The 24,513-nt window shown below is 41.4% G+C and overlaps 1 protein-coding gene across 1 annotated transcript in view; it reads right to left on the bottom strand.

Annotated features, from left to right (window-relative positions):
- The window catches only part of GRPR (gastrin releasing peptide receptor), a 277,275-nt gene that overhangs the window by 12,053 nt on the left and 240,709 nt on the right, over positions 1-24,513 (bottom strand). The window lies entirely within an intron of this gene.

Genomic DNA, 24,513 nt, shown 5'->3' with positions numbered 1-24,513 from the left:
ACTGAGCCTGCGCTCTAGAGCCCGTGCTCCACAACGAGAGAAGCTACTGCGATGAGAAGCCAGCGCACCGCAACGAAGACCCAACGCAGCCCAAAAAAACCCCCCAAAACAAAAACACACCCTAAAATATTTATCAGTGAAATAATATAATGTGTAGGGTTTGCTTTAAAATATTCATATATCATTTTTACAATTAAAAAATAAGTAAAAATGCACTGCCAACAGTTTTCTATTATGAAATATTCATAAAATAGCAAAGAAATTACAGAAATCCCGTTTACTAAGCTCTTGCCTTGTGCCAAGCAGAGAATAGCATTGAAATGATCTCATTTATGTTCCAGACAACTCCAACAGGTAGGTGCTATTATCCCCACTCTACAGGCAACAAATTGAAGCTCAGATGGTTTCAGAGGTGGTGAAGTCAATATTCAATTTGGGACCAGCTCTTTTCAGGATAGTACAGCTCTTTAAGAAGAAAGCTCTGGGGAAATCCTTCCTAGAGATAGAAAAATAGACCAGCCATTTCCCAAATGTGTACGGAACATACCAACTGTTCCCTGGAAGTCTAATGGTTCTATAGAGCTTGGAACATAGCAGTCTATATCTTCTGGTTTGGGCTGCTCTGCCTGGAGCTCCCAATGAAGGGAGACCCCACTGGGCGGTTCTCGTTTAAGAGTGATGACTGGTTGGACTAGGATGGATACCAGCCAATAATAATCGAAACCAGCCGATAAACTGCCTGGCCAACTACCAAAGAGTCTCTCTTTCTCTTAAGCATTTAAACTGAAAAATTGAGAGGATGTAGTTAGTCAATCGTAGATGATGGCAATAAAATATTATGATGCTGAGGAAGGGATCAGTGCAAGATGAATAAGCAAAGTAGGTAGAGTGAGACAAAGAGAATGAGGCAGATATAAAAGCAGAAGAAGCTGAGATGATGTGGCTCTAAGTCGTACAGAGGGTCCTTGGTTCCTGGCCCACAAATTACTTTTGAATGTCCAAGAGGTGTTCTGTTATAATCTTACAATTCTCCCGTTCCCTTTTCACTTGAGTTAGTTTAAGTGGCAACCATTCTTTGTCAACAAAAGAGCCTTATTTAGAACAATTAGACATGGTGGTCATTTAAAGCCATCATCAGATTTTATTTCCAGGATCATTTCGCATAGATTATCCCCCACTTCCGGTCCTTTGAAAGAAAGAGCTGTCAACTTTCGATTGTACTCAAGAGAGAGACTAGTCTGTGTCCTATTCTTAAATTCGCCATCACTTTCTTGCCTCTGCCCTTTCGTCATGCCTGATTCCAGAGTCTCCATTCATCTGAAGGCTGTCCTTCCAAATTCCAGCTTATAAGTATCATCTTGAAGCTTTTGCTGATCAATCTAGGCCTCGATAATTCCCGTTGCTTCTCCCAACCTGTCTAATTTTACTCTTCTCGTGTTACGCTTACTCTGCACTACCTTGAATTGCTTGCTAGCTTTCCATGGGCATGTCTTTTCTACCTGACTTTCTCGTAAGTTCCTGAGGTCAGAAGCTTATATCTTCTCCTCTTCTCTTCTTTCTGTATCACTGAAAATGCTCCAGGTCCCCTGTTCCTCTTACCACTTATTGCAAAGTAGAGGCTCAGCAAATACTTGCTAATCAATTAAGATTAATAATATGGGACTTGCAGATGTGTCTTTTATTTTCAACTTCTCATAAATAAGCGACAGCAGATTCACTTTCGCACACCTAGTAAGAGTCATTCTTCCACAGAATGACCAATTCACTCCTCTGACAATATGGGGCCAAAGACAATTGCTTCCCACTTCTGAAAGCATCCGTGCTTCATTTTTCTTATGCAAACACCGGAAAGGTCCAAAACATTCTCTCTGCAAGATTAACGTGTCAAAGGGATTCTTGGCAAGTAGAAGTAGCTGGCTTCCACACCCAGGGTTGGCAACCTTTGCCCACAGAAAGGTATGTCTTTTATTCAAACACGGGCAGTTTGTTTAGTTTTAAGGATCCAGCATTTCAGCCCCTATTTGTTCACAATTACCTACCGAAGTCTGTAGGAATTGTTGAACAACAATATTTTAAAACCTCGATTACAATCCTAATGCACGCTACCTGGAGAGGCCTGAGGTGAAGAGAAAACGAAATGAACTAAATGTTCTCTAGGGTAATTGACACATTGTCAGCATTTAAATTAGAATCCTAATATCTAATAAGATTTGACAAGACTATTAAACATTGGCTTTATTTCCTCCTGAGAATAATGCCAAGAACTTTTCTGAAGAAATGTGAGGCAATTATTAGCTGGTTTGTAAAATGACTGCAGTCCAGAGCAATGGAGTCTTACCTCCTTTGAGCTATTACACTGCAAATGGAGAGTTTGCTGGTCCTTGGTACCCATCAACTGTTATCTTTAGTTATGTAACAGATTATAGTCATCCTTTTCTGTTCTTCTCTCTGGGCCAAATAACTCCAATGCTCTTTTTCACTCCTTCTTAATGTACTCCAGTTTCCTTGGGGCTCTAATGTGAATTTGGGAGCAGAGACACCTAGTTCCTAATGGTGATTCTACCCACTAGCTTTGTGATCTTGGACAAATCACAGACTCCTTGCACCTCAGTATTCTCATCCCTGAACAGGACATAATTCCTGCAACCTTCAATGTAATAACTGATTCAAGCAAAAATAGTAAAACCACTGAGGGAGTGGTTTTCGGGGAACAAGATATACACATAGTCTCAAAGAGTTTCCCCACAGATTACTATTTAATTACAAAAGGAAAATGCACCTTTATGTTGGGGAGGTCCAGAGGTCACCTCTCTAATCAAGGGGTCAAACCCAGGGCGAACTTCTCCATTAGGCAGGCACGGGTCTGGGGCCCATGATAACTTTAGAGGCTCGGGAAAATGTTTTAATTTCTTTTAAAATCAGGAAAAAAATAAACATAATCCACCTTGGATTTTATTTATCTTTGTGCCAATACAACTATAAAATATACTTTTTTATATGTTTTATGGCGAAAGGATCCCATGAAGGTAAAAGTGAAAGGGCCCAGGAAATTCATAATGTGGCCCTGATCAAACTTAGCATCACCGATAGCAGGACAATCTGCGATCCTGTGCCTCCTATGCAATGCAACGGGAAGGACATAACATTGCCTATGCAGTGTTCTTGTCTCCAATTTTTAACCTGAATCTACTTTGAAGAAACAATCAGACAAATCCACTTCTGGCACATTCTACAAGATAACTGGCTTGGATTCATCAAAACAGTCAACATCATCGTTTTAGACGAATGTAGGGGAGCTACTATTCTACCTTAAAGGAGATTAAAGAGATATAACAAGTAATCTTTTTCACAATATGTCCTATGTCAAATTATTGTTATACACCTTAAACTTATACAATGTTATGTGTCAATTATGTCATCATAAAACCAGAAAAAAAGAGATATAATAACCAAATGCAATGCATATGCCTTGATTTGGTCCTGGATTTAGGGGGCAAAAAAAGCTATAAAAGACATTTTGGGGACAATGGAGGAAATTTGATCATGGATTACACATTACTTGGTATTAAGGAATTATTGTTAATTTCATTAGGTATGATAGCAGCATTGGGGTTATGTAGAAGAGTGTCCTTGTTCTTAGGAAATACACAAACGTACTTAGAAGTGAAAGGTCAGGATGTTTGTACCTTACTTTCCAGAGTTCAGTAAAATAAAACAAAACAAACAGACAAATATATATACTAGAGAGACATATAATTATTATATACTTTACATATATATGTGCTACAAAGAGAGTAAGAACAAAATCTAGGAAATGTTCATTGTGGAATGTGGGTGGGTATTACACAAGAGTTCATAAACAGGTTGGGGAGAAAACTTACTCTAAAATATAGAATTTTTAAAAGACGAGCAAGTAGTAAAATAATAATCTTAAAATAATGTGGTATATATTTTATTAACAGTAAATGCTGTTGTCATGGGAAAAACTTTATTATAATTATAATTTCAATGGGATTGAATGTGTCATATCTGATTAGCGACTCTACCAGGAATGAGGGAAGTGTCTTCTCTGCTATGTTCATATTGTTCTCTTGGAGTTGCAATTTTAGTATCATCTACAATCTGTGGGGTTTTGTTTTGCTCTGTTTTGTTTTGGCAGGAATATTTTTAAGCTAATGTTCATTTAGGGAGGTTAATTAAAACTAGATTATGCACAAGCAGATGTCAGTCTGTAATGCCTCTCCATTAGCTGAAAGTGCAGGGAAGAGTAAGGTCACTGTTGAGACTTGTACATGGCGGGAACCCCACTCCTGCTGCCTGAGCTGCACATGACAAGGGACCCTCTGACGTGGACTCAGTGACAGGTTGAGCCTCAATTTGGATACTACACAGTATTAACTTTTAATTCATCCTTATTTTTAAATAAAAATCAAAATAAGTAGAAGTGAACTCCACTTTGGGGTCCATTGTCCCAGAACACACTTTCCAGAAAATTTAGCTAAGGTTTCAGGGGGCTTTCTAAGGGTCTGCAGTGAAGACCTTCTTGTCTCCGGAAGAGGGGAGCTTAAAACTCAGACCAAGACAGAGGATCAAGATCCACATTACAAAGCGTACTCTTATTTTTTCTTATTTTCTTCAGAGAGATCCAGATACAGATCGTGGATCCACGCAGGACCACCTCTGAGTAAAATCCTGAAGTTACACCTTTGTGAATCAAAATTTCCCCTCCATTGTGTTCTCCCCCTGGAGGAGCCCACTGTCTCCCTGCTTTGAGGAAGGGCGTGTGTATCAGTCATTTGCTCTTTAGTATGGATTCACGTCAATGAGATGACCTTCCTGTATGTAGAGTTCTACCTCTGATTATGTAAGGAAGGCTCTGTTTCCCAATCAAAGTATTTTTGTTTATTCCTCCATCCAGCAGATGGAAGAGACATTTGGGGTACAATGGATGCAGGCAGTTAGACTTCTAAATATTTACTTTCTTCAAAGGCTTACTCTGTAAGTGTCATGTGGGGATTCTTTCTTGTAACAGATTGTGGAGGAACAGGACAATTTTGTACCTGGGTTTCAATTAGATTGATTCTGTTAAAAACAACAACAATGATAATGGCTAAAACTTATTGGAGACTTCCTGTGGATCAGGTAACTAAGCTATGAATTTTGTTTAAAATGTTGCTTTTTATCCTCACAACAGTTCTAGTAGTAATAATATGTGGCAGGTACTAGTATTATTGCTCTTTTACAGATGAGGGAAATGATGCGAAGTACGCTTTCCATGGCCATCAGTGCTAAGCAGTGGAAACAAGATTTGAGCCCATGCAGGCTCTCCCCTAAGCCTCTACCACCAGGCCCTACTGCTTCCTATAATGATGGTCCTGTGGTTGACCAGGCAACCTGGGCTTTCTAGTGTAGGGGAAGAAAAATCATTTTCCCTCTACCCTTCTAGGTTCTTGACTAAGACCCCATACAATAAAAGGCAGCTTAACAGGAGAAAAACAAACAGAAGTTTAATAACGTGTATACCTCCTTGACAACATGGGAGAGACCCAGGAAAACTGAGTAACTCCCTGAAAAGACCCGAGCCATCACCTTAAATACCATCTTCAGCTAAAGACCAAAGAAGTGGGTGAGGGCTTCCCTGGTGGCGCAGTGGTTGAGAGTCCGCCTGCCGATGCGGGGAACACGGGTTCGTGCCCTGGTCCGGGAGGATCCCGTATGCCGCGGAGCGGCTGGGCCCGCGAGCCATGGCTGCTGGGCCTGCGCGTCCGGAGCCTGTGCTCCGCAACAGGAGAGGCCACAGCAGTGAGAGGCCCGCGTACCGCAAAAAAAAAAAAAAAAAAAAAGAAGTGGGTGGGGGAGCCAGTCCTAGGAGGTTACCAGGCAAAGAACAGTAAAGTACAAGCTCATTCTACAGATTTCAGTCCATGCCTTCTACATTGATAAGTTTCTAGAGATTTAGAGTCATCCTCTTTTTCCTGGTACCAAAAGGGAGACACCCTTACAAATGGAGATTTCCCTTATAAATGTAAATGTTTCCTATAACAGGGTAACTTCTACTCAGTTTTTAGAGCTTCTCCTATATGTGCTATTTTCTTTTTAAAAATTTATTTATTTATTTATTTTTGGCTGTGTTGGGTCTTCATTGCTGCACGCAGGCTTTCTCTAGTTGAGGCGAGCAGGGGCTACTCTTTGTTGCGGTGCGTGGGCTTCTCATTGCAGTGGCTTCTCTTGTAGCGGAGCATGGGCTCTAGGCGCATGGGCTTCAGTAGCTGTGGCACGTGGGCTCAGTAGTTGTGGCTCGCGGGCTCTAGAGAGCAGGCTCAGTAGTTGTGGCACCCGGGCTTAGTTGCTCCGTGGCATGTGGGATCTTCCTGGACCAGGGCTTGAACCCGTGTCCCCTGCATTGGCAGGCGGATTCTCAACCATTGCGCCACCAGGGAAGTCCCTGTGCTATTTTCTTAAAGAATAAAAAAAAAAAGTCAAAAATTATCCTTATGCCAATGAGGCACATTTTGGGGCAAATTCTGCTCCCCTTTACTGGTATTGGAACTAAGGAAGAAAACCAAAGAAAGGATCAGAGTGTCTCTTCCCTGCCTGCTGCAGCCATGGGGAAAGTAGTGTCTTTCTAGACAGACACAAAATTTTTATTCTTCCTCCTTGAGTCTGTTATACCTAATCTCCTGCATTTTCACCCCCATATATACACCCTGAAGTTCTCTGTGGCCTGAGGCCAAGAGTGAGGTCTGGACTCTTTCATATATTCAGAACTCTCAGGGCTTAAAGAGGCCATCTCAGTGAGACACTGGAGCAGAGGTAAAAAGGCATCAGGGAAGGACTAAAAACCAAAGGCTGGAAGGAGGCTAGAGAAAGAGCCAATGACATGGGGAAGGTTTCAGAAGTGTAGGGCTCTGAGGGATGTAGAAGCTGAGGTATAAAATGGGAAGACAAACACAGGCAACTGTTGGACATCTGATGGTGCTTTGGCAGAAAGAGTTGAGCAACTATTGACCCTTGGGCCCAAACTGGGTTTCAGCAGGATGATGTAATTCCAAAGCTCAGTGCTAATCCTGTAAGGAGCCCATCAGAAGGGGTATAAACAGGATGAAATATTACAGTTGCCAGAGGGTATGTTTAAAACGACAAAGGAAAGCAGTAACCCAGTTAAATTTCAGTAGGTGTGCAAACATCCTGGCACAAGTTGTTCGAAGGCCATTCCTCAAAAATGTTACGGAGAGAGGAACACATATTTATAACTTGTTAGAATTTTTCAGCAATTTATTTATTTATTTATTTTTTCTTTTCCTGCGGTACGCGGGCCTCCCACTGCCACGGCCTCTCCCGTCGCGGAGCACAGGCTCCGGACGCACAGGCTCAGCGGCCATGGCTCACGGGCCCAGCCGCTCCGCGGCATGTGGGATCTTTCCGAACCGGGGCACGAACCCGCGTTCCCCGCACCGGCAGGCGGACTCCCAACCACTGCACCACCAGGGAAGCCCTCAGCAATTTATGAGCCAAAAAATTTGAAGAACGTTTATAAATCCCATCTCAAATTATAGTTACGCAGCCTGCATTTACTCTACTGCGTGGCATAGAAGATACACAGAGAATCGGGAAAAAAATCACAAAGACAGAAAAAAAAAATCACCCATGCTCTAGCGTGGAGGGTATAGTAGACTCTGGGTAATTAATTGTCTATATAAATTGTCATTCACCCCCAAACAGACCCTGAGACAAGGATTTAGGTGCATGTAGTTTATTTGGGAGGGGCTCTCCGGAAGCACAGGGAGGGAGTGGGGAAGTGGCACAGGGAGGGGATGAAAGGCAATATAGGGTACCACACAGGGCAACTGGAGCACAGGCCAGCTGGGGACCCCCTGAGAGACTGTGGTGAGCACATTCCAGAACTTGCCACCAAGGGCCGAGGAGGCTGGTGTGTCTACCCACCGACTCCCATCCCTCTTTGGTCGAGAATTGTCCTGCAGTATTAATTCAGGGCACTCCGGCCTGCCGCACACCTTCCCTTGGCCAGGATCACCCTCGGTCAGAGAAACACAGGAAGCCCAGGTCTGTAAGTGACCTCTGGGGTCCACCAACCGCATCCAGTATGTCAGTTCTTCCCCTGGTCCAGTTAAGTTATCAAACATATACAGAAAATGAGACAATTTCAGTTTTTAAATACACTTCAAATTATTGGGGATAAAAATAGAATTTCTGGGCTTCCCTGGTGGCGCAGTGGTTGAGAGTCCGCCTGCCGATGCAGGGGACACGGGTTCGTGCCCGGTTCGGGAAGATCCCACATGCCGTGGAGCGGCTGGGCCCGTGAGCCATGGCCGCTGAGTCTGCGCGTCCGGAGCCTGTGCTCCGCAATGGGAGAGGCCACAACGGTGAGAGGTCCGCGTACGGTGAAAAAAAAAAAAGAATTTCTAAGTTTCTAAATTATCTCAGTAAAATACATTACCTTTTTTTAATTTCAAAATAAGAATCATTAAAGCTCAAAAATACCATCATGGCATATGAGTCATTGTGGCTAATTATAAAAATTTAAGAGCACTATATCTAAATAACCTTTTGTGAGAGGTTTTATACGTGGAGATATGGTGACCCAACTTTGTAGCTTATTAGGTCTCCTGGCCCAGAAGGCTGATCCTGCCAGCATCACGGAGGTAAACGCTAGTGGTGAAGGAGCCCAAGACAGGGAGAGAGAGGGACTGGAGGGAGACTGGGAGCCCCGTGTTCTACTCCCACTTCCATAATTAGCTCTTTCTGTATAAGCAGGCTGTCTCAGTTTCGTTTTCTTTTTCAATTTTTATTTAACCAAAACTTATTAGCACTTATTGTGTGCCTGGTACAGCTCCCAACACTTTTCAAGTGACTGTCCACTAGAACATCAATCAGGTGAGATTTCAACCACACTCTCTTAGCTCCCTTATGAACAGAAACAACAATCATGCTAATGGTACACTCACTTTTTTGACTGGGAATTCTAACATTTCATAAAGAAGTCAACACATTATTTCATTTCACCATGACAAAAATTACAACAGTCCTGTGAAATATGAAAAGTAAATACCCTTATCCCTTTTTACAGATCAGAAAACTGAGGCTTATAATTTGCCCAAAGTCACACAGTTGACAATTAGAAGAATCAGAGCTCAAACTCAGACATCTCTTCAACAAAATTCAATGCTTTTGAATTTATCCTTACTATGAATAGTGCTCTATTAAATGTGAACCTCCAAAACATAATAGAAGGAAGGAAGGAAGGAAGGAAGGAAGAGGGAGGGAAGGAAGAAAGGAAAGAAGGAAGAGAGAGGGAGAGAGGGAGGGAGGGAGGGAGGGAGGGAAAAAGAGTTTGTAAGTGTCACCATGAAATTTTGGGGGTATCTTAAGAACCAATTGGAAAAGTTTGCTTTGATTCAGCAAAGACAATGTCAAGGAAGGTGGTATAGAGGAAGTTAGTTCATTTGAACAACTTTTTTCAGTTAAAAAATTTAATATAAAAGTGTTAACAGTTCATTGTAGAAATTTAGACAGAGAATTCTTAAAAAAAAAAAAAAAGAAGAAAATCATCCATAAGTCTTACATGTGATGTTTTGATATATTTCTTTCCAACTTTCCTTTGTCTTTTGGACAGAATCCAGAGCATACAATTTGAGATCTTTTTTAGAGTCTATAGCCTAAGCATTTCTGCCTCAAGATGCCCATGACTCCTCTAGCCAGCAGGCGGCGCTCTGCAGATACCAGCTGGCCTCTCTGGGCACCATGTCCATTTAGCTCTGAGGAGCCCTGGTGGTCACTAGAGGACAACGCCCCTGCCTTCACAGATCCCTCCTAGGATTAGCTCCAGTGCAACACGTCCCGTCCAAATGAAGCGAAGCATCCCCACTCCTCAAAAACTAGCACTTTTAATAATCAAAAGCATATCTTGAGCACCTACTTTTGCACGGTCCTGTACTAGGTACAGAAGAGGTCAAGAGAAGCATAAGCCCTGGACACTCAGTGACATTTTCTCTTATTCCATCCTGGAAATTAAAAAGGCTCATGCACCCTGGGTCACAGGACTCTGAGTTTCTTAAGTGTTGGGTCTATGTCTTGTTCATTTTATGCCTATTTTGCTTATTGAACAAATATATAATTAAAATTAAAAATCTAGAACTGTGCACCCAATTTGTCTGGCCCGTATTGTCTTACTTGCAGGTAAGGAAATGGGTTCACAATGCTCAAAATAACCCACTCCTCCGCTGCCACGCTCCTAGCCAAATCCTCCTCTCAAGTCCACTTACCCCAGATCAGTCTGGACACCATCTTATTAGGCTTTTCCCAAGAGATCTCCTGTGACCCAAACACATCCTATTTCTCTAATCATTTCAAGCCCAGAAGAATCCCTGGGGGTACTGAAGAAATGATTCTCCCTGAGCACAGTTTCCCTTTTTAGCAATTTTAAGGTGACTTGCTTACATGAGCGCATAATGAAAAGATACTCCCTCCTATGGGAGCTGGAACCCAGCTAAGTCTGGGTTTAAAACTCTCATTTTCTTTATTTAAACAACTGTTAGTGTCACAGAGGACCCAGGCATGCTGGAAAAGACATGTGGCTTAAAAACGTTGGCTTGACTCTCAATTTTTTGATGATCCAAAAGCTAATGTGCCTGATATGATGGTGCCTCATACCGTAAAGCATCACACAGCTGTATGATCTGTCTTTATGATCTTCCCTAGGAAGTCTGTCCTGGCTAAGTGGACAGGGGTCATGGATCCCCTTAGGTCCCACTCCATCTAAATAGGAAACTCTCTCTGCTAAATGACCACCTCAGCAAGTGTGTACACGCCTGTATATCAGGGACACCAACCTAAGGCCAGCTGGCCAAACCTGGCCTTCTGCCTGTTTTCATATGGCCCACAAGCTGAGTGGTTTTGACATTTTTTATGGTTGGGGGAAAAAAATCAAAAGAAGAAGAATACTTCACAACATGTGAAAATTACACGAAATTCCCATTTCAGTGTCCATAAATAAGGTTTTACTGAAATTCAGCCATGACCGTTTGCTGACATCATGTCTATGGCTGCTTTTGCGCTATAACGGCAGAGTTGAGTGGTTGCAACAGGGACCTCATGGCCCACAAAACCAAAAATATCCACTATACGGCCCTTTACGGAAAAGGTTCCCCGGTCCCTGGCCTATGTGCACTGAATGTGTGACCAGGGCTCACGTTTCTGTTGCTCTCTGCCTGTCCACACTGGAGCTGGTGGTTCCTTCTTTAGACAGAGGAAAGCCCGTCTTGCATTTCACACTGAACCGCCCATTAGGCTTATTAATTCGTGATAGTGAAGACTACAGGCCACTAACCTCTGGCACTGGTCTTCCAGTATTAAACACTCATGGCTCAGGATACTTAGTCAATCTGTCAGCACATTTAAATACTAATTTAGTATCTCAGGCTCTCCTTGGCACTATGGATATAAAAGTCCCTGGCCACTAAGGATTTAAAATCTGGTCGAGGGACTGAGATACATCCAGGTAAAGTCCTTAAAGAACAAGAGAATGATACTCACACATGTATATTCTCCTTCGTGGAAGACTCAGAACAGATGATGCTAGGTCGGTATATGCCCTGCTGTCATCATGGTACAGACATATGAGAATATGTTTGATTATAAACCTGCTTTATATATAACTATGGAATATAAAACTTAGGCATCCTCAAGTCCCATTTCCTTAACTTAAAGAAGAGGAAACTGGTGCCCACAGAGTTCCCACAGCCGGTTAGCTGAAAACCAAGAGTAGAACCTCCGTCTCTGGATCCCCAAGTCACTTATATTTGTCTACAGCACTTCGGATTTGCAGGCTTTTTAAAGCACAAGTGAAGAATGCTTAAAACTAAATACTGACCACATTTATCTTCATCTTGTAGTATATATATGTATTCCTGAAGCCATCATTTTAACCTTCAATTTCACCTCTGTTGACAATCTAGGAAAGAAAAGATGCCAAATTCTGATTTTTCTGCTCTTCTGTGATGTTTCCAATCATTTAAAGTGGAGAGGGAAAAGATAATGAAATTCTTAACAATCTGTTTTGTCCGCCATTTATGTTAAAATAAATAAGCATTTCCCATATGTTCTCACGGATAAACTACTGTAATTTTGTTTTTACATAATTTTATATTGTTTTAAAATTATGTTTAAAGTAGTTCTCATAACAGAGGCCTGACCCTGGTATTAAATTGCCTGACAATAAAAACAAGCACCACCAAAGAGAATAAAGAAACCCTGAAAAGCTTAAAGTTGACCTGTAGTTATTCTATTTATATGTAGACAGCAAAGAAATAAGTGAGTCACATGGACCTATTATCTATTGTCACAGTAAATTCTGCTCACACTGGAAATAAATTTCTTTATGTGCCGCATTTCACATTTTCTCCCTATTTCTTTCCTATGTAACCTTTAGCTATCACCACTGGCCAATTAGTCTGGGTACAGTACAAAAAAAGAAAAAGTAATAAAGAACTGAAGTTTAAAGAAGCGTATCTTAGCAACATTTTGGCGCTGTCCTTCCCACAAAATTGCAGCTTTTATCAATCACTGCATAACTAAATGTCAGCTCTAGCTCCTGCTTATTGGGGCTAAGAGACCTGGCCTAGTTGAAAGATCCCAGAGGCTTTGATGTACCTATAATACTTGGCAGTGTCCACTGCCGCAGGCCTCAGCTGAGATTCCTGACTTACTTTGAGGTTAGCCAGAGCTCATTTCTCTGCATCTAAATTGCTGATTTAATTTGAGCAATTAAATGCTGATGCTGATCTCTCTGATTTCTCTGAATGCTGATCTCAAAGGTCTGACTAGGTAGTTCTGGACTCCTCTTTAGAGGAACTGGGATGTGGATAGCTCGGTGGGCAGCAGATCAGGTCTTTAAGAGAGGTGGTACAGGATTTTCCACTTCTGGTAATGGCAACCCAGCTTGTTGCTGACCAACTCTCCAGAAATGAAAAGCTAGAAAATCCCTTTGAAAACATCAGAGAAATAACAAGGCAGTAAGGATTTGAGGGGCCAAAATCCTGGAGAGAAAGGAAGTGCAAAGAGACGAAGCTATTACTCAGCATCATTTTCCCCTTAAGGCATTTACCAAATTTCAAGCAGCACCAAGAGAAACTGAGAGCTGAGAAGAGCTTCTAGCAGTTTCAGGATGAAGGGGAATAATAAATGGAGTTCAGGGCCCACAAAGGAGAGAAGCCAGGGTAAACACCCCAGGCTTACAGTTGAGATGCCCAAAGAGGTACATCCTAGTAGTAGCACTGAACCAGAAATAGACCAGTTCTCACAAAGACCAAGCCCAGCCTCCAATCTATTCAATCCCTGACAAGGTCAGATACACCGCCACCTCCTACCTGCCCACAAGAAGCAAAAGTTAATCTTTTCTGGAAGATAATACTATCCAGAGCCCCAAATTATCTACACTTCTTCATATACAAAATCAAGTTGTCAAACAAAAATTGCCTCATATACTGGGAGAGAAAACAAAATGGTCGAAAAACAAGAGAAGAAATATATAATAGAAACAGATTTATAGACGTTCCACAAGTTAGAGTTACCAAAGAGGGATTTTACAATATATTGGGACTAATTCAAGAAATTAGGCGACAAGATGGAATCAAATGGAAATTCTAGAATTGCAATATACAGTAACTGAAATTAAGAATTAAATGGAAGCTTCAGAAGCAGACTAGACACAACTGGAGAGAATTTTTGAGCTGAAAATGGCCAGAGTGAAGTACGGTGAGACAGAAGGATGGAAAACACAGAAAAGGTAATAGAAATGTATGGGCAAAATGGTGAACTGAAATTGTGTTTAAAATAGTTCCCAGTCACAGAGGCCTGACTGAAGTATGAAATCGCCTGCATCAATAAAAGCAAAAACAACCAAAAGGGGAAAAAAACTTGAAAAGCTTTAAGTTAACCTGCAGTTATTCTATTTACATGTAGACAGCATAAAGAAGGAGAGCAAAAAGAGAATGGGGCAGAAACAATCTTTGAAGTTGTTATGGTTGAGAACTTTCCAAATGTGGCTAAAATCATCAAGCCACAGGTTGAAAAAAAAAGCTATGAATCTCAAGTAGGAAAAATACAAAGAAAACCACACCTAAGTGCAACATAGTAATGCTGTTGAAAACCAAAGATAAAGAGAAACATCTTAAAATGAGTCAAAGAGAAAAAAATCAATAATTTTAAAGGAGCTACAATGAAACTGACATCTGACTTCATAGCAGAAGTCAGAGGACAATGAATAGCAACTTCAAAGTGGGGAAGACAAGAACAGCCAGCCTAGAATTCTATCCTCTCCAAATGACATTAAATAAAGACAATTTCAGACAAATGAAACCATAAAATGTATCCCCATTAGACTTACACTAAGTGAAATACTTAAGGACGTTCTTTGGGCAGAAGTGAAATAATCTCAGATGATGTCACAGAGATGCAGGAAGGAGTGGAGAGCGAGAAAAGGTGAATACAGGAATAAATCTAAAGGTAAATATGTGAGTAAATGTAAGTATGTAAAAGCAATTAACATAATGTCTTGTGGGGTTTAAATGGATAGAGTTGAAATATAGAACAACAATAACCAAAAAAAAAGGCAGGAGGAAATTAGAATGAAGTTAAAGTGTCCTATTACCCTTGTCTGGGAAGTAGGAAAGTTCTAATTTATAGTAAATTTTAATAAGTCAAGGATACATGTTGTAAAGACTAGAGTAGCCCCTAAAAGAATATTGAGTTTGTATAATTAACAAATTCATGCCAGGAGGTGGGGGGAGGATAGAATAATTTAAATGTTTAATTAATTGAAAAGAAAGCAAGAAGGGAGGGAAAAAGGATTATGAAACAGGTGAGACCAACAAAAACCAAATAATAAAATGGTAGATTTAAACCCAAATATAGGGACTTCCCTGGTGGCACAGTGGTTAAGTATCTGCCTGCCAATGCAGGAGACATGGGTTCCATCCCTGGTCCGAGAAGATCGCACTTGCCATGGAGCAACTAAGCCCATGTGCCACAACTACTGAGCCTGCGCTCTAGAGCCTGTGAGCCACAACTACTGAGCCCGCGTGCCACAACTACTGAAGCCCATGCACCTAGAGCCCATGCTCTGCAACAAGAGAAGCCACCACAGTGAGAAGCCCGTGCACCACAACGAAGAGTAGCCCCCGCTCGCCGCAACTGGAGAAAGCCCACGCGCAGCAACGAAGACCCAATGAAGCAAAAAAAAATTAATTAATTAATTAAAAAAAAAAACCAAATATATCAGCAAAATTGAGGTTATCAGAGTGTCTGTGTTTATAGGGCAGAAACCTATAGCCAAGTTACAAATAGCAAATACATTTGTGCGAAGTCACTCATGTCATGCATACCCACAAAATACCAACATTGATGAAGGTAACTTAAAATTCATAATGCAAAGACATCCATGGCAAATTGGTTAATGGGCGTCATCAATTAAATGAGTATTTAAGATTACTCAAGGCACAAGAAAACGTGAAATGCTGTGAAATTTTACAGCCCGTATAGGAAAGAAACTTGATAGTGTCTTTCTCAGATGATCTTAAACATTTGATAATAACCTTAAACACTTATATGACATTACCAATAATGAGTTATGAAGCTGAAAGAAACTTTTCTAACCTCTCATTAATAATAAGTCAATTTGAATCAACCATGCGAGAAGACTGAGGTATCTTTCTAATTTCTCTATAGAAAAACATATCACCCAACAGGCACATGAAAAGGTGCTCAACATCCTTAAGCATTAGGGAAATGCAAATCAAAACCATAATGAGATATCACCTCACATCTGTCAGAAGGACTGTCATCAAAAAGAACACAAATAACAAATACTGGCGAGGGTGTGGAGGAAAGGGAACCCTCCTGCACTGTTGGTGGGAATGTAAATTGGTGCAGCCACTGTGGAGAACAGTATGGAGGTTTCTCAAAAAACTAAAAATAGAACTACCATATGACCTATTAATTCCACTCCTGAGCATATATCCAAAAAAACCAAAAAACTAATTTGAAAAGAAACATGCACCCCAATTTTCACAGCAGCATTATTTATAATTGCTAAGATATGAAAGCAACCCAAGTGTCCATCAATGGATGGATAAAGAAGATGTGGTATATACACACACACACACACACACACACACACACACACACACAATGGAATACTACTCAGCCATAAAAAAGTAAGATTTTGCCATTTGCAGCAACACGGATAGTAGAACCTACCAGAATTCATTCATTCTTTTATTCCTTCCTTCATGTATCCATCTATTCATGTGTTCAATACACACTTATCAAGCACTTACTACAGGTTAGGGACTGTCCTAGTGTCAGTGAATATGCTAATGAATGCCATAGCCTCTCTTTTTTTTTTTTTTTTTTTGAGCTTATATTCTAGTGGTAGGAGACAGAGAGTAAGCAAGTAAACAAACAAATGAACAAAATAATTCTCAAAAAGATTATAGTGGATGATATTTATCCAAGAGAAATGGAGACATACATCCATACAAAAACTGTATGTGAATGTTTATGACCGCTTGATTCATCATCATCCAAAACTGAAAACAACCCCAATAGCCATTAACTGAAGAATGCATAAACAAACTGTGGCCTAGCCATGCAATGGACTCAGCAGTAGAAAGGAAGGGACTACTGATACATGCAACAACATGAGTTGAAAGAAGCCAGACTCAAACAACTACACACTGTATGATGTCATTCATATATTTTGGAAAAGATCAGTGGCTGCCAGGAGATTTTTTCTTTCTTTCTTTCTTTCTTTCTTTTCTTTTACTTTTTCTAGGAGCTTTATTTTCTGTAAGAACAACTTAGTGTGTAATGGAGGTTATAAACTAAAGAAAGTTTGGATGTGGAAAAAAAAATTCCCTCCTGGGTGGAGGAAGAGGATAGACTACAGAGGGACATGAGAGAATTGGGGGGGCTGATGGGATGTTCTATATCTTGATTGTGCTGGTGGTGGTTACATGACTGTGGAAGATTGTCAAAATTCATAGAAATGCACGACTAAAAGTTTACTGTGTAAGTTACACCTCAATCAACCTGAAAGAAGAAACTGGATGATAGAAGAGCGTTGGTCATTACTTTAGTCTCAGTGGCCAACAAAGACCTCCTACAGAAGGTGACATTTAATGTGTAAAATGAACCTGCAGCCTCTTAGGGGCTCCTAGGGAAATCAAATCATTTCATGTAGCAGCAAATATCAGATACTAATCCAATACTTAATAACCAGAATTTCAAAGATGACTGTAATAAAAAAGATCCCTTGATCTATTACAGGGAAGTAGAAAAAGGAATGAAGAAAAAATTTTTTCTTTTATTCTGTAAAACATGTGTTTTAATTAAGAGAGAATTTATGCAAACCCCACACACTAGGAGGACTTACAAGTGCAAAAATGCAAATTTAGTCTATTTTCAAAGGATGGTATTGAGAAGCACAGTTCAAAACACCTCACCAGGGAGCCCTTTCAGTCTATGCTCTATGTTTCATGATTAAGCATGTGACCTGTCTCGCCTCCATGCATTTCAAGTCGCCAAAAATGATAATTAATCACATAAAAGTCTACCACTTTAAAAGACAATGTGTGAGAGACAAGGTCAGACTTCTTTGCTGCCCTTATCTCCATAGCACTCCAACTCAAAGAGTCTTGCTGGGAACCCCCCCTCCCATTGCGCCTGCCCTCTGAGCACTCCCAGAGCCGGCCAGCAGCTGTGACAGATCCCTCCCCATGGGGACACAGGAGTTGAGTTTCCTTCTGGAGAGGCAGCATATGCTTCAGAAAAATCATACCCTAGAGAATTTATGGACTGGTGATTCATGTAAACTCCTTCAACAGATAGACTTCCTGGGAAAGTTGCTTTACGAGACATTAAATTGTCCTCCCTTGTGAGAAATGGACAGTCTCCTTGGGATCAGTGAAGCTGGGCTCTAGAACAGTAGAGGAGCTTTGGAATGACTGGGGTGATCCCCTCAGAAGAGGGCTAACTTGGAATCACTCAGGGTATCTTTCCACAGAACAGAAGAGTTCAGGATCAGTAGCTCCCACTGCCCAGAGAAGGGAAATGGAATCAGACTTTGTTTTGATGGTTTCTGAAGAAAAGTTTTCAGTTTCCCTGAAGGAATTGGGACTTGGAATGAGGAAAGCAGGGTTCTTGTGTGACTCTACTCTGAATTTGTTGTGACGAGGCCAAATTCCATCACCTCTTTTGGTCTCTGTGTCAAACAAGGTGAGATATTGTGATTTATAAGAAATATATATTTGGTCATTCAGATGACCAAATACATATTTCTCATATACATTTGGTCTTGTCCAGTCCCTGGCTCACACCTTGGAATTTCCTAAGTGTGTTGAGAGTGATAAAGGTGTCTTTTGTTATGTTAATGACTTCAGGAAAGCAGTTAAGGATGGGGGCTGGTCACCAAGTGATTCAACTTGGGATTAGAGGGCTGGGACTTTCAGTCCCAGCCCCAGACCTCTGAGGAGGGGCATGTGGCTGGAGGTTGAATCAGTTGTCAGTGGCCAGTGGTTTAATCAATCATGACTTCGCAAGGAAGCCTCCATAAAAACCCAAAAGGACAAGGTTCAGAGAGCTTCTGGGTTGGTGAACACATGGAGATGCAGGGAGAGTGGCACCTGGAGAGGGCCAGGAAGCTCCCTTTCCTTGTATCTTGCCCTATGCACCTCTTCCACCTGGCTATTCCTGAGGATAAAAGTATTGTACCCTTTTACAATAAACCAGTGATTTAATAAGCAACATGCTTTCCTGAGTTCTGTGAGTCACTCTAGCAAATTAATGGAACCTGAGGACAGGGGGTCATGGGGACCTCTGATTTTTAGCCAGATGGTCAGCACAGGTTTGTGACTGGCATCTGAAGTGGGAGTGGCGAGTGGTGCAAGTCTCGTAGGACTGAGCCCTCGACCTGTGAAATCCGACGCTACCTCTGGGTTAATAGTGTCAGAATTGAGTTGAATTCTCAGACACCTAGCTGGTGTTCTGAGAATTGCTTGTTGGATGTGTGGGGAACTCCTTCCCCCAATGTTGGAAATTGAGTCTCAGAACACCATGTATAAGGGTATGAACTTGAGAATGACTTCTACTTGTAGCTGCTACACTTTATCATCTTGTCGCTGCTTAAACATCAACCACGCTGTAGTTATTGTCCTTTTACTAGATGTAAGGTGGGCCTGGGCGTTGTAGCAGGCACAGATCCCATGGAGCGTCTCATATAATGAAGGAAGTAGAAAACACATCTATAAAAAGGACCTAGTAATACAAGGTAGGATAAATTTGATATTTAAAGAACAGTACAGGCAAAAGCATCTTAGGAAAGGGGAAAATATCAATGAAAGCCAAAGGGTCGGGGAATCTTCATGGAAGAGAAGGGCTTGAACTGTGCCTTGAAAGATTGGTAGCATTTGGATAGATGGAGGGAACAGCTCAGTCATCAGGGAGGGGGAAGTGAAGTAAAAGAGGGGAGAAGTCAGGCAGCATGTATGGGAGGCGATAAGAGTTTACCTAGAGCAGTGTTTGCTCTGGTGAATTTTGAGATAAGAAGGTAAAAAGATAGACTGGCAGATGGAAGAGGGCCTGGCAAAAGAGAATGGAAGGATCAGACAGAAGTTCATAGCGCAGACTGGAAAGTGAACCCCATAGGTATTCTTCAGAAAGTCTCAAAACTTCATCAGTGGGATGCCTAAATTCCCCAAGCCTGTGACTGGTGATTGCGTTGGTTGCCTGTATTCTTGTCTCTTCATCTTTGAGCATCTTCCAATAGAAGATATTTTACAGACAGGAAGAGCCCATGCAGCTGGGAGGCATTCGTTATTTGCCTGAGGGATTCCTGATACCCTCAATGAACGAAAGCAGCTAACATGGATCCTGGGAAAGAGATTTGGACGCCAAGGCACAGAACAAACTTTCTTCTGCGTTGTCCAACAGAACTTTCTGCAATTATGGAAATGTTCTGTATCTGTGCTGTCCAGCAGAATCACATGTGGCACTGAGCACTTGACATGTGGCTGGTTTGGCTAAGGAACTGAATTTTTAGTTTTATTTAAATTAAATCTTGGGAGTTCCCTGGTGGCCTAGTGGTTAGGATTCCGGGCTTTCACTGCTGTGGCCCATGTTCAATCCCTGGTCAGGGAACTGAGATCCCACAAGCCGTGTGGCGTAGCCAAAATAATAATAATAATAATAAATTAAATCTAAATTTAAATAACCACATGTAGTTAGTGGCTCCCATGTTGGACCATGCAGCTCTAGATGTCAGGAAAGGCTGAAAACTACATTATCTCATAAATTCCTTGCAGTGAATTCAAAGAATCTGTACTTCAGGAAGGTTGCATTAATGTAATACTTTCCTGTTTCTTTACACATTCCAAATCACAAGGGAGGGGAAAACTTAGGAAAAGTCTTTTCTATGGAATCAAAGAAGGATCACTTTACAGTGGAGCACATCTGGCCATAGGATTTATTCTGTCAGCCCCATTCTAGCAGAAATAAAACTGAGTAATAATACTGCAGCAGACACAAGATAACTTGGGCATGTAATATAAATGCTATTAACATTAAATCCACCTTTATTCTTTGCTTTTATACTGGAAAAGAAAACGCAAACTCTCCTTACCCTTTTCCTGTTAGGTCTTAAATTCCACTTATATAATACTGAGGCACCTAGTATAGAGATGGGCATCTAGTAGCAAAGACCAGTATGTAAAAAAAATATCCATCCATCCCAAACATTCACTATCTCTCCATCCATCTGCCCATCCACTCATCCAACCACCCATCCTCCTATCCATCCACCTCTTTCCATCTATCCATCCATCAACCCATCTCATCCCCCAAATCTATTTACTGACTCACAAAGAATAGATTTTCTCTCATTTGCCCAAATAATGAGAGCTTAATAGAGAGGAACAGAGAAGAAGCAGGTGACTGTGTGATATATTTTTTAAGAGTATGCTTTCAGATGATTAACCATACTTTTAATTAGTCAATATTTATTTATTTATTTTTAACTTTATTTTTAAAATTTTTAAAATTTTATTTTTGGCTGCATTGGGTCTTCATTGCTACGCACAGGCTTTCTCCAGTTGCGGCGAGCGGGGGCTACTCTTCGTTGTGGTGTGCGGGCTTCTCATTGCGGTGGCTTCTCTTGATGTGGAGCACAGACTCTACAGCGCAGGCTTCAGTAGTTGCAGCACGCGGGCTCAGTAGTTGTGGCGCATGGGCTTAGTTGCTCCACAGCATGTGGGATCTTCCCAGACCAGGGATCGAACTTGTGTCCCCTGCATTGGCAGGAGGATTCTTAACCACTGCGCCACCAGGGAAGCCCCTAATCAATATATATATATATATATAAATTTTTTAAAATAAATTTATTTATTTAGTTTTGGCTGCTTTGGGTCCTCGTTGCTGCGCGTGGGCTCTCTCTAGTTGTGGCGAGCAGGCTCTAGAGCGCAGGCTCAGTAGTTGTGGTGCACAGTCTTAGTTGCTCCACGGCATGTGGGATCTTCCCGGACCAGGGCTCAAACCCATGTCCCCTGCATTAGCAGGCAGATTCTTAACCACTGCAACCCCACGGAAGCCCTAATCAATATTTTCTGATCACCCATTAGGTACAAGAAACCATCCGAGGCACTGTAAGAGATAATATATAAGCAATCTCTGCCTTCTACATTCTTAATAATCTACTTGAAAAGTCAAAGCAATGAATATAGGAGAGACTAAAATAAGACAAATGAATGAAATACTTCAAAACAGCAAGATGAAAGATGTCACGAGATAATTCATGTATTAGATAATAAGCCTCATGTTTAGAAGAGGGCCAGAAAATCTGGACTAGAATGGTCCAACTTAAGGCTTTAAGGAGGAGGCTTGAGCCAGAATCTGAGTGATGGGCAAGATGACAGATAAAAATCATGAGTTTAAAATTTGGAAGGACCTTAGAAATAATCTAGCTCAAGTCTATTATTTTACAGATGACTTAACTAAGGTCAGAGAGGTAAGAGACTTGGTCTGACTCCCTTATATGGGTAGTAATGGTAGAATAAAAGCAGCCTAAAATGCAGGGCTGTTGATATCCATTCCACTTCCATACATCACATGGGTTGGGGAGAAGAGTCTTCTATTTAGGAAAGAAGAAAGGATTCTGCAGAGTGGATGTGACTCAGCATGAGCAAGGAAGCAGAGCCAGGAACTTGTTGGTGTAACAACTGTGTATGAGGATTTCAATGTGTGTAAGGAGGGGAAGATAGCATGGGATGAGGGGGAGGCTGGGACCAATAGTGAAGGGGTTTGAATGCAAATCTGCAATTGGTCAGTTTCGTGAAACACAGAATTCTGGTTTCTGGGACTGCCTTGAAGTCTCCCTTTAGTGCCCCAGTATAAACTTTTCTAGAAAAATGTTATTCTTTTCATATTAACAAAGACTCAAGTTCACCTGGGGGAGAGAAAGCTGCAGAAGGGAGGCTGGGATGAGTACTCGCATTGCTGGTCAATCTATAGGGGTCAGGGATGGATGGGGGCTAAGAATTTGCATATTTTTAAGCTCCCCAATGATTGAGATGATCATCCAGTTTTGAGGGTCTTCTGGTTCACCCTTTGACCAATCCATCAGATAAAGACTACCACTTTGGAAAACTCTTTGACAATATTTACTAAATACCTGCCCCTATGATCCAGCAATTCCTCTCCCAGGCATATACCCAAGAGAAACACTTTTGTTCCCCCAACAGGCATGATCATGGGGGTTATGATCAACCCCAAACTGGAAAAAATCCAATGTCCATCAGTATTAAAATGGATAAATAAACTGAGGTATATTCATACAATGGAACACTACACAACAATTAAAAAGGATAAGCCATTGCTATGTGCACCAACGTGGATGACTCTCCCAGACATAAGGATAGGCATAAGAAGCATGATTCCATGTATATGAGATTAAAGAACTGGCAAAAATAATATATGGTAATTGAACTCAGAATAGTGATTGCCTCTCTGTGGGGTTGGGTATTAACTGGAAAGGGACATAAAGGAAAATCCTGGAGTGCTGGAACTGTTCTTTATCTCTATCTGGGTGGTGGTTATGTTGTTATACAGAATATGTGAAAATATATTGAGCTGTACACTTGTTCAGTTTACTGTATATAATTATACCTTGTTGAGAAGAAAAAAATACAGATATTGTGTGTGTGTGTGTGTGTGTGTGTGTGTGTGTGTGTGCATGCGTGTGTATTTGCCCTGCCAACCTCATGAGGTTGTTATAAAACTCCAATAGCTTTTAAAGATGAGACGTACAGTCTTATATATTTTAACTAGCTCAATACCTATTCTTGTTGAAACTGGTTAGAGGCACTACTTGTGATTCAGGTAATTGGTCAGCTTTTTTAAGCCTTAGCAAAACACAGAAAGTTAGTTATATGGAAGCTTACAGTAATTTCTGAACTTGGGAAAGATGTGCGGTAACTGTAAACTTACTGAGAACACACCAGAGCTGCCAAATGGTGCAGCCTGGCTTTTGAGAGAGCCTTTCTGCTGATGGGGAATTTCGTCTGCTTTGAAACCCCGGAGAAGAGTTCCCTGCAGCTGTATCTTTCCATTGCACTCCCTCACTTTCCTCTCCCTCACTCCCCCCTCCCCCACTCCCCACCCCATCCCAGGAAGACAGGAAAGGCCATCTGTACCACTGCACTCACCAACCCGGAAACCAAAATCTCATCATCCCATCAAGAAAATGACTGTCATCCTGAGGTGCCCTTGGCCACTGGTAACCAGCCACAGACTTGCTGCCAGCTCCACAGTTTGCCTGCCCTGGCTCAACAGTGAGACTGCCTGTGGTCATCAGGCCTTGGTGGGCATATGTTCAAGGTTAGAGCGAGCTGAGAGTGAGTGGCAGGAACCGAGAAACCCTGCCTAGTGGGCGCCATGTGCAAACCTCGTTCCTGGGCTATTATTTTTCAGTCTGAAAAAGTTGTGTGTGCTGAGCAGTGTACTTCAGGCAGCTAAGTATAAACACATGTCTACAAATACTGATAACACTCTCTTTGTTTGTCCATTACTCCACAAACCCAGATCACCTGGGGACTGTTTGTTCCTCTACAAAGTGAGAATCCAGCACCTTATGTATTAAAATGTGGGACATTTTCTTCAGAGTATAAATTTTCAAGAGCTGCTTCTATGCCTTCCTCGGTACACTCTCAAATCCCTTTGTATCTTTAACACCATAACATACAGTTGATTTTAAAATAAAAATTGATAGTCTCTGTTTCCTTGCACCAGTTTTTCTTAATTTGACCATATGGTCGACAATGCGTCTGAAGCCTATTCATTACTGTGTCCAGTTCTAGAGCCCAGAAGTACATAAGACATGCTCAGCAATTTATGTGAACAATCTGCAGGTATTTCCTGACTGGTTATTTCAAGCAAGTGTTTTTTACG

The sequence above is a fragment of the Orcinus orca genome, chromosome X (genome assembly GCF_937001465.1).
Source record: "Orcinus orca chromosome X, mOrcOrc1.1, whole genome shotgun sequence".
NCBI classification, from domain to species: domain Eukaryota; kingdom Metazoa; phylum Chordata; class Mammalia; order Artiodactyla; family Delphinidae; genus Orcinus; species Orcinus orca.
The sequence above is the reverse complement of the archived record's forward strand: the minus strand, read 5'-3'. Positions and strand labels throughout refer to the sequence as shown.